Source organism: Mesocricetus auratus, unplaced genomic scaffold (genome assembly GCF_017639785.1).
Source record: "Mesocricetus auratus isolate SY011 unplaced genomic scaffold, BCM_Maur_2.0 Super-Scaffold_100676, whole genome shotgun sequence".
Taxonomy (NCBI): Eukaryota; Metazoa; Chordata; class Mammalia; order Rodentia; family Cricetidae; genus Mesocricetus; species Mesocricetus auratus.
In genome coordinates, this window is record NW_024429266.1 from 18,954,172 (window position 1) to 18,969,098 (window position 14,927).

The 14,927-nt window shown below is 38.9% G+C and overlaps 1 protein-coding gene across 1 annotated transcript in view; it reads left to right on the forward strand.

The window, feature by feature from the left end:
* The first annotated feature begins 8,581 nt into the window (after positions 1-8,581).
* Positions 8,582-14,927, forward strand: part of LOC106021785 — a 43,813-nt gene continuing 37,467 nt past the window's right edge. The window contains exon 1 of the mRNA XM_040738935.1: positions 8,582-8,761. The gene's annotated coding sequence lies outside the window, so the exon portion shown is untranslated. The remainder of the gene's footprint in view (positions 8,762-14,927) is intronic.

The window sequence follows — 14,927 nt, forward strand, 5'->3', positions numbered from 1 at the left end:
TGATAGGTTTGCCTTTATATGTAACTTGGCCTTTTCCCCTAGCTGCTCTTAATATTCTTTCTTTATTTTGTATGTTTGGGGTCTTGATTATTATGTGTCACTGGGATTTTTTGGGGTCCACTCTATAAGATTTTGGCACCTTCATTGGACAGTCTTGTACAATACTGTGTAAGTGGAATATTGGATGTTAACATTGTAGCCCTATATGGAGAGTCTCCCAAGTGGACTAGATGCAATGATAAGCAAAGGAAGAAATGAGAAGATATAGTAGCAGCCATGATAAGAATTGATGCACTAACATTGTGAAGTATCTGAAGAATTTGTAACAAATTCTTATTAATTTTCTGTCAGTGGAGCAATGTTAGAAAATTGACACTTGAGTTTCATTTTTATGGTGTCATGAAAGCTGACACATGCATGGATCTGTCTTGATATTGTGTTACATTAAGCATATTTTTATGATATTTTTTAGAAATCATGTATTTAATTTGGGTTATATTCACCCCCTTCACCTTCCCAAATTCCTTCTGTATGCTCCATTCCATACGTATTCTGCTTTGTGTCCTCATACAGTTTTTAAAACATCCAATCAAAGTCAGGTGTTGGTGGCACATGCCTTTGATCCCAACATTCAGAAGGTGGATCTCTGTGAGTTTCAGGACAGCCTGGTCTATAGAGCGAGTTCCAGAACAACTCCTGAAGCAATACAGAGAAACCGTGTCTCAAAGATAAAACAAAAACAAAAAAATCTAATCAGTATAACCATAGATTTTTCCATGTTTGGCCATCCAATAGGGCATGGACAACTTATCAGGCATTACACTCTTAAAGAAAACTAATTCTCACTATTCTAGTTGCTATCAATTGCTAGTAACTCCTCATCTAGGGCTGGAATTATGAGTACCTCCCATCTCGATGATGGTATTTTGTCTGACTTGAACTTCCATAGGACTGGGCATGCTGGTACAGTCACTGTGAGTTCACCTGTGCAACTGTTCTGTTGTGTCAGGAAAACTCTGCACCACTATAGTGATCTACAACAGTCTCTCACAATCTCTCAGCTCCCTCTTTCAAAGATCCCTGAGTTTTGGGAGGAGGGTTTGAGATAGAGATGTGCCATTTAGAGCTGAGACTCTGCTTTCTCTTACCAAACACAGAAACACTCAATTCATAAAAGTAATACTATTTTTTTAGCAAGAGGATATTTTAAATTTTATTTTTATAATTTTTAATTATGTATATATGTAAGGGGTGTTATGAATTTAGGTGCCCACAGAGCAAGAATTATGGGTAGTTGTGAGCCACCTGAAGTAGGTGCTAGAAACCAAAATTTGGCTCCATTCCGCCATGACCCCTTATGAATTTCTTGACCTCTGTAGTTATTAGAAATGAAACAAACAAATCTGCAGTTTCAGTGCTGATATCTACAAATAAGATGCAACATGATTTAATCCTTCTGTGTTCGGGTCAGAACAATTATTTCCAGATTCACCCATTTATCTACAAATTTCATCATTTCATTTTTCTTAACAACTGGATAATACTTTATTGTGTAAATGTACCACATTTTCATTATCCATTCATCAGTTGGCTGACACCTAGGATATTTCCATTTCCTGACTATTGTGAACAGACAGCAGTAATAAAATGGATGAGAAGGTATTTTTATAGTAGGACACAGACCTTTACAGATATGCCTAAGTACTACTGATGGATCGTGTGGTAGCATTTCTGAGGAACCTGCACACTGACTTCTATATGTTTCGTTAGCTTGCAATGTTGACAGCAAAGAATGTTTCCCATTCTCCACATCTATAATAGCATTTGCCAACTTATTATTTTTAAATTTAGATTTCTGGCTAAATCTCAAAGAAGCTTTAATTAATTAGCATTTTGACAATGGCTAAGGATGTTGGACATTTTTAAAAAAATATTTCTCAATTATTTGGATTTCATCATCCATTTCTAACTGAGTTATTTGTTTTGTTGATGTTACATTTTCTGTGTTCTTTGTAATTCTATATTCTAACTATCCCTAAGATGGAGAACACAAAACAAGCAACATTTTTGTCTCATATTTTTAAGTCAGGATTTGTTTTTTGTTTTGTCTTACAGGTCTTTTGTATACATTATGGATTTTGGTTTGTTTATTTGTTTGTATTTTAGGGGATTCCTGTATGAGAGAATGTGTGTGTCTCAGTGTCTGTGTTTCGTTTAGTTTTTCTTTGACTTTTTTATTGTTTGGTTATTTTATCATAGTCAAATTTGTTTATTCTTAATTTATTTTATTGTGTTGCATTTTATTTTATTATCATTCTTTACATGTCTATTCATTTTCTGGCTAGATGCAGAAAGAGAGAACAGATTTGGATAGGTGGGGAGTAATTGAAGAAGTGAGACAGAGTGTAATCAGAATATATTATATGAAAAAATCTATTCCCCTTTTCCATAATTTTTAAAATATAAACAATAAAATATGATAGGATAAAATGGAAATTATCCCTCACCCTCCTTGGGGATCAGAGTGGAGATTGGGTGGGGGACTGAGGGACCTGGTGGGGAGGATGAGGAAGGAGAGGAGGGAGAGGCACCTAGGATTGACATGTGAAACAAGATTGTTTCTAACCTAAATAAAAATAATTTTAAAAAATGGAAATTATCACACTGAAGTTGTACAATACAAACCAACAGAAGGAAAACAACCCACAGGAAGGCACAAGAATCACAAGAATAGATTCACTCTTTCATATATTTAGAAACTCTTTAACAACACTAGATAGGAAGACATATTATATATGCAGAGGACCTGGTAAAGACCTGTGCAGGACCTGTGTGCGTGCTGCAGTATGGAAACCTAATACAGTAGAAAATTTCTAAAATATATACATATATAAAAGTGATATAAATGAAATCTCTAAGTAGTGGAGGAGGCAGAGTCCTAACTGGTCATCTCTTGTCACCAAAAATAAGTTCCACTTGATGAGAAACATCAAACAAAACTTGTTGAGATTGGTTTACATCTAATTGATTTGTTGGCCAAAGGGGGCCTCATGAGAATCTCCAAACAAGGCAGCCTGTTGTCAAGATAATACATTTTTCTCCATAGACTGACAAGGCTCCATTGCTAAAGACAACACCTAGACAACTTACTGAGCTGAAGAATTCACTCTGATACCTACATAGAGCCTTCACCCCTACATTTGAGCATCTTTGGTACAGGAAGGTAGTATGGGATAATGCTCTTGCACACTGTAAGTATATGCCACTCATACTGGTTTAATAAAATGCTGATTGACCAGCAGCCAGGCAGGAAGTATAGGTGGGGCTACCAGACTAGAATTCTTACAATAGGAAGGGGAGAGTGAGTCGCCAGCCAGATACAGAGGGAGCAAGATAAGAATTCTTTACTGAGAAAAGGCACCAAGCCACGTGGCTAAACATAGATAAGAATTATGGGTTAATTGAAGTTGTAAGAGCTAGTTAGTAATAAGACTGAGCAATAAGCCAAACAGTTTATACTTAATATAAGTCTCTGTATTTATTTGGGACTAAATAGCTGCAGGACTGGGCAGGACAGAAGCTTCCATCTACAGAAGGTACTCTTCACACTACCAAAAGACTAACGGGAATTATAGGGCAGATCTCACATACCTGTGGCACTGATCACCCTTTGGGGCATGGTCAGTGCTGCAAGTATGTGAGATCATCCCTACAATAATGTATCAAAACATACAGAAAGCCTATGATCTACAGTGATGTTCTGTCTGTAAGATAAGTTAATGCAATGATAGTGAAAAGCTTGTGGGAATAACCAATCAATATCTGATTTGAATTAAGGTCTACTCTACAAATTGGAACCAGTACCTGACACTGTTTAGGTGACCAAGAACCAGAGATTAGATAGTTCAAGGACCTAGAGTACAACCAAATAAAACTGTAGTAAAATAAAATAAAATTAGTGGGAGAAAATCTTTTCAATAAAGGGGAAAAGGAATTCAAAGTATCATTATTTTCAGATGATATGATACTCTATTTAAAAGACTCTGAAGACTTCATCAGAAATCTCCTACAGCTTATAAAAACATTCAGAAAACAGAAGAATAAAAACGCAATACATAAAAGTCAGTAGATTTCTTTATTATGGTAGTTTCTCTGAAAATTGGGAATCAATCTATCTCAAGACCCAGTGACACCACTCTTGGGGATATATACCCAAAGGATGCTCAATCATACCAAGGACAATTGCTCAACTATGTTCTTAGCAGCATTATTCATAATCGCTAGAACCTGGAAACAACCTAAATGTCCCTCAACTGAAAATGGAAAAAAAAATGTGGTACATCTACCCAAGTGTATTACTCAGTGGAAAACAACAACAAAATAAAAAACAATTTGTAAGCAAATGAATGGAACTAGAAAATGTCATCCTGAGTGAGGTAATGCAGAGCCAGAAAGATAAATATGGTTTGTACTCATACATAAGTGGATATTAGATGTAAAGCAAAAGATAACCAAGCTAAAATCCTCAGCACGAGAGAAGCTAAGTAATGAGGACTTTCAGAAGCATACATGGATCTCCCTAGGAAGACGAAATAGATGAGATGTCCTAGGTAAACTGGGGGTGGGGGGGAAAAGGGTAGGGAATATGGGGATAGGAACATGAGGGATAAGATGGGCAGAGTTAGGGACAGAACATATGGGGAGAGTAATGAAAGAGATATCTATTTGTTTGTTTGTTCAAGATAGGGTTTCTCTGTGGCTTTGGAGGCTGCCCTGGAACTAGCTCTTGTAGACCAGGGGGCCATTATGGGGTTAAGAACAAACCTGGGGCCAGAGAAACACCTAGCAATCCAGAAGGATGACCCTAGCTAAGATTCCTAGCAATAGTGGAGAGGTTGCCTGAACTGGCCTTCCTCTGTAATCAGACTGGTGACTGCCCTAATTGTCATCACAGAGCCTTCATCCAGTACCTGATGGAAGCAAATGCAAAGATCCACAGCCAAGCTCTGTGCTGAGCTCTAGGAGTCCAGTTGAAAAGAGGGAGGAGGGATATATGAGCAAGGGATGTCAAGATAATGTTGGGGAAGTCCACAGACAGCTGACCTGAGTTTGTGGGAGCTCACAAACTCTGAATCAACAGCCAAGGAGTAAGCATAAGACTGACCTAGGCCCTCTGCACATGAGTGACAGTTGTGTAGCTTGGTCTTTTGTGTGGCCCCTTAGCAGTGGGCCTACGACCAGTCCCTGATATATGAGTTGGCTCTTTGGAACCTATTCCCTCTAGTGGGATTCCTTATTCAGCCTTGATACAGGTGGTGAGTGGGTAACTTGAAAAGTCATGCTTTGTTGACTCCCAGGGAGGCTTTACCCATTCTGAATAGAGACAGAGGAAGACTGGATGAGGGAGGATAGAACGGAGGTAAGGAGAGGGAACAGGAGGAGAGGAAGGAGGGGAAACTGTGGTTGCTATGTAAAATAAATAAATAAATCAGTAGATTTCCTATATAAAAATGACAAACATATTAAAAATATCAAACACATGAAAGAAATAATCCTAGTCAAAACAGACTAAAAATTACAATGAATGAAATAACCAAGAAAGGAAAATATTTGCACAATGAAAGCTTTAAAACAATGAAAGAACTTGAAGAAGATATTAGAAAATGAAAGCCTTCCCAACCTCATGAACTATGAAATACAGAGAGATACAAAAGATGCCAAACACCAGTACTTGGAAAATGTGCATTAATCTTTTCTACCCAGGCAAATCAATGAAACCCTGCCAAATGATGGCATTACCATTGATTATTACCATTTCTATTACCACAATTCATGGCATTACCTTATTTTTGGATTAACTTTAAAGCTCTCAAACTAACTTCCACTGATTGGTGTCATTTGCTCCATGCCTTGGTGTAACAATAGTACAGACACCATCCACTATCCTTAACATGAAAAATCAGTCATATAAACACTATTTTAGGTTCTGAAGCCTCATAGCTTTTCAACAAGTTTCCAAGGCTTCAGTATTATCAATCTTATGTAGCTAGTTCAGTTCAGTATTATACAGAAAGCCTGTGATAAAAACTGAAGTCCAAATGGATCAAAGACCTCAACATAAATCCAGCCACACTGAACCTCTTAGAAGAGAAAGTGGGAGGTACTCTTAAATGAATTGGTACAGGAGACTGCTTCCTGAACATAACTCCAGTAGCACAGACACTGAGATCGACAATTAATAAATCAGATCTCCTGAAACCGAGAAGCTTCTGTAAGGCAAAGAACATATTCAACAAGACAAAAAGGCAGCCCTCAGAATGGTAAAAGATATTTACTAAGCCCACATCTTACTGAGGGCTGATCTACAAAATTTACAAAGAACTCAAGAAGCAAGTCTCCAAAACACCAAAGGATCCAACTAAAAAGTGGAGTACAGAACTAAATAGATAATTCATAATAGAGGAGTCTAAAATGGCTGAGAGACACTTAAGAAAGTGCTCAACATCCCTAGCCATCAGGGAAATGCAAATCAAAACAACTCTGAGATACCATCTTACTCCTGTCAGAATGACTAAAATCAAAAAACCAACGATAGTTTATGCTGGAGAGGATGTGGAGAAAGGGGAACACTCCTCCACTGCTGGTGGGAGTGCCAATTTGTACAGCTACTTTGGAAATCAATATGGAGATTCCTCAGGAAAATGGGAATCAGTCTAGCACAAGACCCAGCAATTCCACTCTAAAGCATATACCCAAAAGATGCACATTCATACAACAAGGACGTCTGTTCCACTATATTCATAGCAGCATTATTTGTAATAGCCAGAACCTGGAAGCAACCTAGATGCCCCTCAAATGAAGAGTGGGTAGAGAAAATGTGGTACGTTTACACAATGGAGTACTATTCAGCGGGAAAACAATGGAATCTTGAAATTTTCAGGCAAATGGATGGCACTAGAAGAAACCATCCTGAGTGAGGTAATCCAGAGACAAAAAGACAAACATGGTATGTACTCATTCATATATGGGTTTTAGACATGGATCAGGAGAGTGTCATCATACAATCCCACCGCCAGAGTCTGGAAAACAGATCCTTCATCCAGTGATTGATGGAAGCAGAGGCAGACACCCACAACTAAACACTGAAATGAATTCCTGGAATTCAGTGAAGAGAGGGAGGAGTGATGAGCAATGGGGTCAAGATTGGGCTGGTTTAACCACAGAAACAGCTGACCTGAACAAGGGGGAGCTCTTGGATCCCAGACTGATGTCTGGGAGCCCAGTGTAGGAATGATCCAGACCCGCTGAAAGTGGGTGCCAGTAAGGAGACCTGGGCAATCTATGGGGCCTTGGATAGTAGATCGGTATTTATACCTGGCATACAAATGGACTTTGAGTGCCCAGCCCACAATGAGGGATGCTCTCTCAGCCTGGACTCTTGAGGGAGGGCCTAGACCCTGCCTGAAGGAAACTACAGACTCTGGAGGTCCCCATGGAAGGCTTTACCCTGCCTGGGGAACGGAGTGGGGATTGGGGGGGGGTGTTAGGGAGCATAGTGGATATCCGGGGAGGAGGGGTGGGAGAGGAAGCTGGGATTGACATGTGAAGCAAGCTTGTTTCTATTTTAAATTAAAAGAAAAAATGCTACAGGAACCTGAGGCATCCAGAGACCCAAGTACTTGCCTATGCTTACCTATTGACTAAGTGCTTCAGACAGGCTGATGCCTGATGCTCCTCCCACTCTACCATGTTATATAGCTGCTTGGTGACAGGAGAGGGGCCAGGAGGAAATGAACCTTTCCCTTACTGTAAAATACAATGGTGACACCTGGCTTACTTTATTGCATGTTTTTTTTTCTTTTTTTCTTATTTATGGAAAGAATCCTCACTGCTTTGTAAATTGGATGCATGATGGGTAATTCAATAAATATATCCAAAAGAGGAAGAAAAAAAAAAAAAGAAAGCCCGTGATCAATTGTGTTTTCCCATAATGGATGCCAAGGGGTCATTATCTTAGGCTGAAAGAAGACAGCTGACCTATAATGCAGACACTAGTTAATGGCAAATTACTTTCTAGCTACCTGAATTTGGTGTTATGTGTTTCTTGTAAAATTATGCTCCGGAAAGCTAGGCCCTGGGAACCGTTACTAAATTAAGGAGTGCTACAGAAAGTACTTGACCCAAAAGTGATTCATCACAGATCTTTCCCTACCCGGGAAATGTGCAAGCAAGTACAAGGATCAAAGGAATCTGACAAGTTTGCCTCTGACTGCTTCCATCCTAAACAGAAAAGGAGGGTAAGATGGCTGAGTGACACACTTTTATCTCTTGGTGATTTTACCATCTTTCAAATGTGTATAAGATTCTCAGTGACTCACATCTAAATCTGTTGAATAAGAAGGCTCAGGATTGGGATTTGTGAGAAAAGCTCTGTTTTTGTGGGTTTTTTTTCCTGGAAACGACATTGGTAACAGGAAATAAACTGTTCTAGTGGACAAGCTGGGGAAATCGAAAGCTATGAACACTGCTGGGTGGAGTCCTATTTCATCACAAGTCTCCCCAGGGAGACAGCACAGCGTAAGACATTAAGCACTGTTCAAGTTAGGAACTTACTTTAACCAGTTTCCTTGTCTTCCCTGTTATTTTGTAAATACTACATTTTCTCAGCATCTAATGACATACCAAAATCCCAGTGTGTACATTTTGAGAGGTTTTTCTGAGGATCTACAATCTAAACATTGCTGAAAGAATTTCCAGGGAGGTAAGTCCTGCCCTTATATAAGGAATAGATAGCTCTGTGAAACCCGAAAGGACAGGGGGATCAGTAGTGGTTCTTCCAGAGGAGAGTGGGGGAGAAGGGATGGTTCTATTTGCATTAAGGACAGTGAAACCCTGTAGCTAGTTTCTATTGATTCATGCAGGGAGATGGAAGACATCATTATTCTTCTATCTCTGGGGTTTGAGGCAAGAAAAGATGCATTTTGATTGTTGCAGGCTGTTAAATAAACTTCCTAAGTATGAGTAAATAGAAAAGGATGAGAAGTTTTAGTTATCTTGGCTGGAGGATTAGCCAAAACCTGGTGGCTGTGGCCTGTGACTGAGTAAAGGACAAGGCAGTGAGAGCAAAAATTGCCATAAAATAATATCAAGTGGAAAATAATTTGCACATGGAGCTGTGTTATCTAGTAATGTCCTAACAATACACAGCATGAAAGCCAGTGGACATGTATAGTAAAAATTTTCCAAGATTTGAAAACATAGTTACGCAAATACATCCTGTTTTATTAAGCATACTTAATACTTTTTTCTCCTCTCCACACAAGACAGTAAAAATTAAATTTAGTCACTGGGAGAAACTCTCTGTCATCATGAAAGTTGTTCTTTTTCATTGGTTATATTTTACTAGTTTTGGGATTTTGTCATAAGATGTAAGGGATGTAAAGGATAGATAAATAGAAATATATTCCTACTGTTTGTTTTAAAGGCTTTCTTGTCCTACTCTCTTAGTACTCCATGTGCATTTGGACTACATAACTTAATAGTCAGTTTGAGAGTTGTACCTGTGTTAGACCCATCTTGCAACATTTATCAGTTATGCTGCTCAAACTTTCTAGATTTTCTATGGATGTTTTCACCTTATTCATTCAGTAACTAATACATTGTTGTACTGACCACAAAACTGTGACTTCTCCTTTTGATTTTTTCAAATTCATGGATATGTGTGCTCTCACAGACATTGAATGTATACAATGCATGTGTGTGTGGATATGTACACTTGTATCAAAATATATTCCATGATTTTACAGAGATGTGAAGGAACAAAATAATAACAAAAGCATGTACAATCATTAGTAGATAAACCCACAGTTAAAACTATTACCTCCTTCTAGGATGGGAAAACTTACCATACTTTGGTATTTGATAAGAATTTCTGCATTCAATACTGTTAAAGCTCCACTGATGAAGATAAACAGGATTGCCTTTGTTTCTAGTTCATTTGGGATTTTTTCCACTGTTAAAGAATGTTTGGTTAACAACCTAGGAGTACATTTCTTAAATAATATTTCACAAAAGCTGTTATTGGACTGGTTAGATTTTTGTTATGGTCTGGTAATCAGCAGGTTTTTGTTCTGCTTCTGTTCCCATCACTTCACTGTAGAATGCCTCTATCTTGCACCAGAAAATGTGTATGTCCTCTTTCATCTGCTCCTCAACCATGTTATGTACTTACTCTTCCGCATTTTTAAAAATTAAGTATTTTTTCTATCAGGTCTTTATGTGTGCCTTATAAGGTTTGCAGTTTTCATTAAGGAAGAACTGTATTTGCTTTCTTTCATTTTTTTTTCTTTTTTTCTTTATTTTAATTTTAAATAGCTTGTTTTACATGTCAATCCCAGTTTCCTCTCCCTCCCCTCCTCCTACACTTCCCCATCCCCCCCCCATCCTCCCACCCTATTGCCAATTCCTTCCACATAGGGGATATCTAGAGTCTGTCATTTCACTCAGGATAGGGTCAAGGCACTCCCCTCAGAGACCAGGCAGAGAGAGCAACCCTCTTTGTGTTATGGACACACGATGTCTGTTAGTATTCGAGGGATAAACACTGAACCACTGCTCAGGACCCCATAGGTAGCTCAGGCCTCCTCACTGACACTCACATTCAGGGGGTCTGGATCGGTCTCATGCTGGCCTCCCAGCTGTCGGTCTGGGGGTCCAAGAGCTCTCCCCTGTTCGGATTAGCTGTCTCTGCTGGTTTTGCCAGCCCATTCTTTGAACACACTGCATTTTGCTCATATTCACCTCCTCCCACAACTCCTTTCAGATACATACCCATCAGAGTTTATATCTTCCTTTATCTTTAAAACTCACCAAGTACAGTTTGTGCTCAACCAATTATGGGGCCTGCCCCATGCCCTCCCAGCAACTATCAAGTTCCAAAAACCCCTTAGCTGGCTATGAGACTTTGTGTCCACCCCCTCTCACTTCATGCTGGGATTTTGTCCAGCTTAAACTTATGATGCTGCCACAACTGCTCTGAGCTCCTGTGTTCACACACGTCCAGCTGTGTTTGGCAAACACCGTGCCCCTGTAGTCATTCACCACCTCTGGCTCTTAAGTTATTTCTTCCTGGTCTTTTTCAAGGATTCCCACAAAGAAGGTAAGATTGGTGATTACTTTACTCTGTTGGTAGCATGCATAGCACCTTCCAATACTGTAGTGGGAATGTAGTTTCAAGGTCAGTACCAGCTGATGGCTCTATGATCTATGACTCATATATATGATGCCTCTATCATGTTCTGGAAGGGAACCAAGACCACTGGCACTAGCTTGGTGTGTGTGTGTGTGTGTGTGTGTGTGTGTGTGTGTGTGTGTGTGTTTTCATGGGGATGTTAAGTGGCCTCAGCAATCAACAACTCCAAAGTAATCTATTCCTGACTTAGGATTTTTGTTTGTTGGTTACAGGTTTCTAGTAGAATCATTGTTACTCATTAAATGGAGCATAATTCCATTTAAACACTTTCTTATATGAATATGCATTTATTTTATAAAGTATATACAGTAGTAGTTTCCATTTGACATTTTGAAAGATCTTTAGAATTAGCTATTCTAATTACATATTCCCTCCAATATTCTGCCCCCATATTCTCCAGCTGTACTTAACCATTCTCACTTGAAAGCATCACTCTTAAATCATAGTTTTCCTTCATTGTTCCCCAAGGTCTCACGCCAATACAGTTCAAAATCCTATATTCTTCAAATTTTTCAACACTTTCTAGAAATCCAAAGTCTATAAAATCCTAAACATCCTAAATGTACTTTTAGACTCCAGTAAAATAAAAAGTGAAGCACATACTTTCTAATTCCAAAAGGGAAGGATCTGGACATCAGAAGAGTAAGATATAGGCAGAAGCAAAATCCAGCGGTATAAATGCAAATTCTGTGGTTCAATGAATTAGGAGGCTCCCATATCACAAAAAAATCTCAAAATTAATACATAGCAGATGCTTCCCCACTTTCCTTAACAGAATAGCACTGTAGAACAAGGTTATTTCAGGACTTGGTCTGACTACAAGTTCAGAACTTTCCATTTTGGGGGTTTCCATATTGTCATTAAATAGTCCCACTACCTATTATGTTTATCCATAAATAATGCAGAGACACTGTGGATTCACTAACTTGGCCACATAAGAATGAACAGCTTCACTATAGACTAAAAAGAAGCAGCTAATGCCAAATTCCTTCCTATTAATTGAAGGCGAATTGTGCAACAATCTGCTTGAACAATCTTCAGACTTAGGAACTATTGAAAAATAAGGAAAAGCTTTAATAAGTGCTTAAACCCAAAGTACTTGCATCAGAGACTGTCCTCAGCCCAGGAAGCACATTCAGTTCTTTGTGGTAATAGACACTGAATTCTCCTCTTGCGTATACACACTGAGTAGAAAAGAAGAAGGGTCTGGGTGGCTCACACTTTCCCATTTAGAAATTACTTTTATTCAAAGGAGTGTGATTCTTACCATGGGTAAATCTGTTGAACAGGAAGGCTTAAGCTTGGAACATCCCAGTATGAAGGAAAATAACTGAGCCCAGTGGACCTTTGTTTCATTGTAGGGAAGTGTATACAATATGGAAACCTTTCTCTCTTTTTTTTGTTTAACTTTTTTTATTACTTTAATTATAAATAGCTTGCTTCGCATGTCAATCCCAGTTCCCTATCCCTCCCCTTCTCCTGCACCCCCCACCATCACCCCCAGCCTACCACCCTATCCCCACTTCCTTCCATGTAGGGGATCTCCAGAGTCTGCCATTTCACTCAGGGCAGGGTCCGGGCACTCCCCTAAGAGTCCAGGCTGAGAGAGCATTCCTCTTTGTCTTATGGACACACAAAGTCCATTTGTATGCCAGGGATAAATACTGATCTACTGCTCAGGGCCCTATAGGTTGCCCAGGCCTCCTCACTGACTCTCACACTCAGGGGGTCAGGATCAGTCCCATGCTGGCCTCCCAGCTATTGGTCTGGGGTCCAAGAGCTCCCCCTTGTTTAGATCAGCTGTCTCTGCTGGTTTCACCAGCCCGTTCTTTGCCAATTTGCTCATAATCTCACTAGCTAGGAGCAACAACAAAAGTTAAGAAAAATAGGAGGAGGCCTCATTTTTTGTCTTCCTCTTCCCAGGGAGAGCACTGTACAAGACACTCAGAGCTGCACAACTTGAAGTAAAGGGAAATGACTCTCAACAGTGTGATTCTTCCTGTCTTTTAAAGCTACTCCCAGTTCTTCAAAGTTCAGGGATTGCAACATCACTGCCCAGACTCTGAGAGATTTATTCATTTATCTTCTTATTCAAACAAAACTATCTCTGCTTCTTGCCTTGGATATAAACTAGGATCAGACATGTTTATTCCATAATTACTGGAGCCTAGCCAACCAAAACACATTTTGGCTATAAAAAAATAGTAAATAGCTTTCTAAGTGTAAGTATGAGGAAATGGAAAACCAAAAGAGAAAAAGGCTTTCGTTATCTTGGCTGGAGATAAGATGGAACTTGTTGGCTTTTGTGGTTGACTGGGTAAAGGTTAGGATAGTGAAATTAAAGGATTACTGTGAAATAGTATTTACTGAAAATATATCAGGACATGGGCTGTACTCTATTATTCTGATATTGCACTGGATGAGAAACAATCGATTATACATAGGTCAAAGCTCCACAGATTCCCACAGTTACTCAAGTCCATCTTTTTTTGAACATCCACAAACATACTTATCATTAACTTTCTTCTCAGCAATATCTCAACTATAGTGAGTTGGTTACTGTTACATTGAAAGTATTTTTTAAATTTTAGCTTGCTTTGAATTGTTTTTTATTTTCTGGTAGAAAATGTTGGGTACTCATGGGACAGTTAATTAGAAATATATGTCTATTGCCTACTTTTAGAATATTTTAAAGGCTTCTTTACAGGTTTTATTTTTTTCTGAGATAAGGCTTCTTGTATTGCTTGGAGCCTGTCCTGGAACTTGCTCTGTAGACAAGGCTGGCCTTGAACTCACAGAGATCCACCTGCCTCTGCCTCCCGTGTTCTGGGATTGAAGGCATGCACCACCAGCGACCAACACTTTAGAGTTTTCAATGTGTACTTGAAGAGAGTGTTTGAGAAGTTGATTGCAGATGTATATTTATTTAAGGATATATCTCTTGCTGTATCATTTATGTTTCTCAAACATCTAAACTTTTTGAAAATGTTTATACATTGTTAATTTACTACTTGAAAAACATACTGCTGTGTCTATCAAAATATTATGTGTTTTCTCAAATTCACAGATAAATATCCTTTCTCACATACACATAAAGAGTATATGTGTGCATCTATGCACATTTGGAACAAAACACATTCTATATTGCTACTTATGGTTCTATGAAGAGACAAAATACTAAGAAATACGATACACCATTATAGGTATACAAATCCATCACTTAAAATATTATCTCTTTATAAGTGTGTGCTCTGGTTGTTTTTTATCATCTTGACCAAAACTAAATTATCTAGAGATACCCGAGTTGAGAAAATGCTTCCTTCAACATTGCCTGTAGGAAAGTTTGTACGGCACATTCTTGATTAATGATTGGTGTGAGTGTGTACCCCATTGGGGGCATGCCATTCCTGTGCAGGTGTTCCTGAATGCTGAACAAGTCACGAGGATCAGCGAGCCATCAGTGTTCCTCATGGCTCCTACTTAGGTTCCTGCCTCTAGGTTCCAGCCTTGAGTTCCTGCTCTGGCTTCCTTCAATAAAAGGCTGTGATGTGGAATGTAAAATGATATGAACCCTTTTCTTCCAAATTGGTTTTAGTCATGGTGTTTTTTCACAGCAATAGAACCTATAACTAAGACAGAATTTGGAACTGGGTTTGTGGGATGTTATTGTGACATA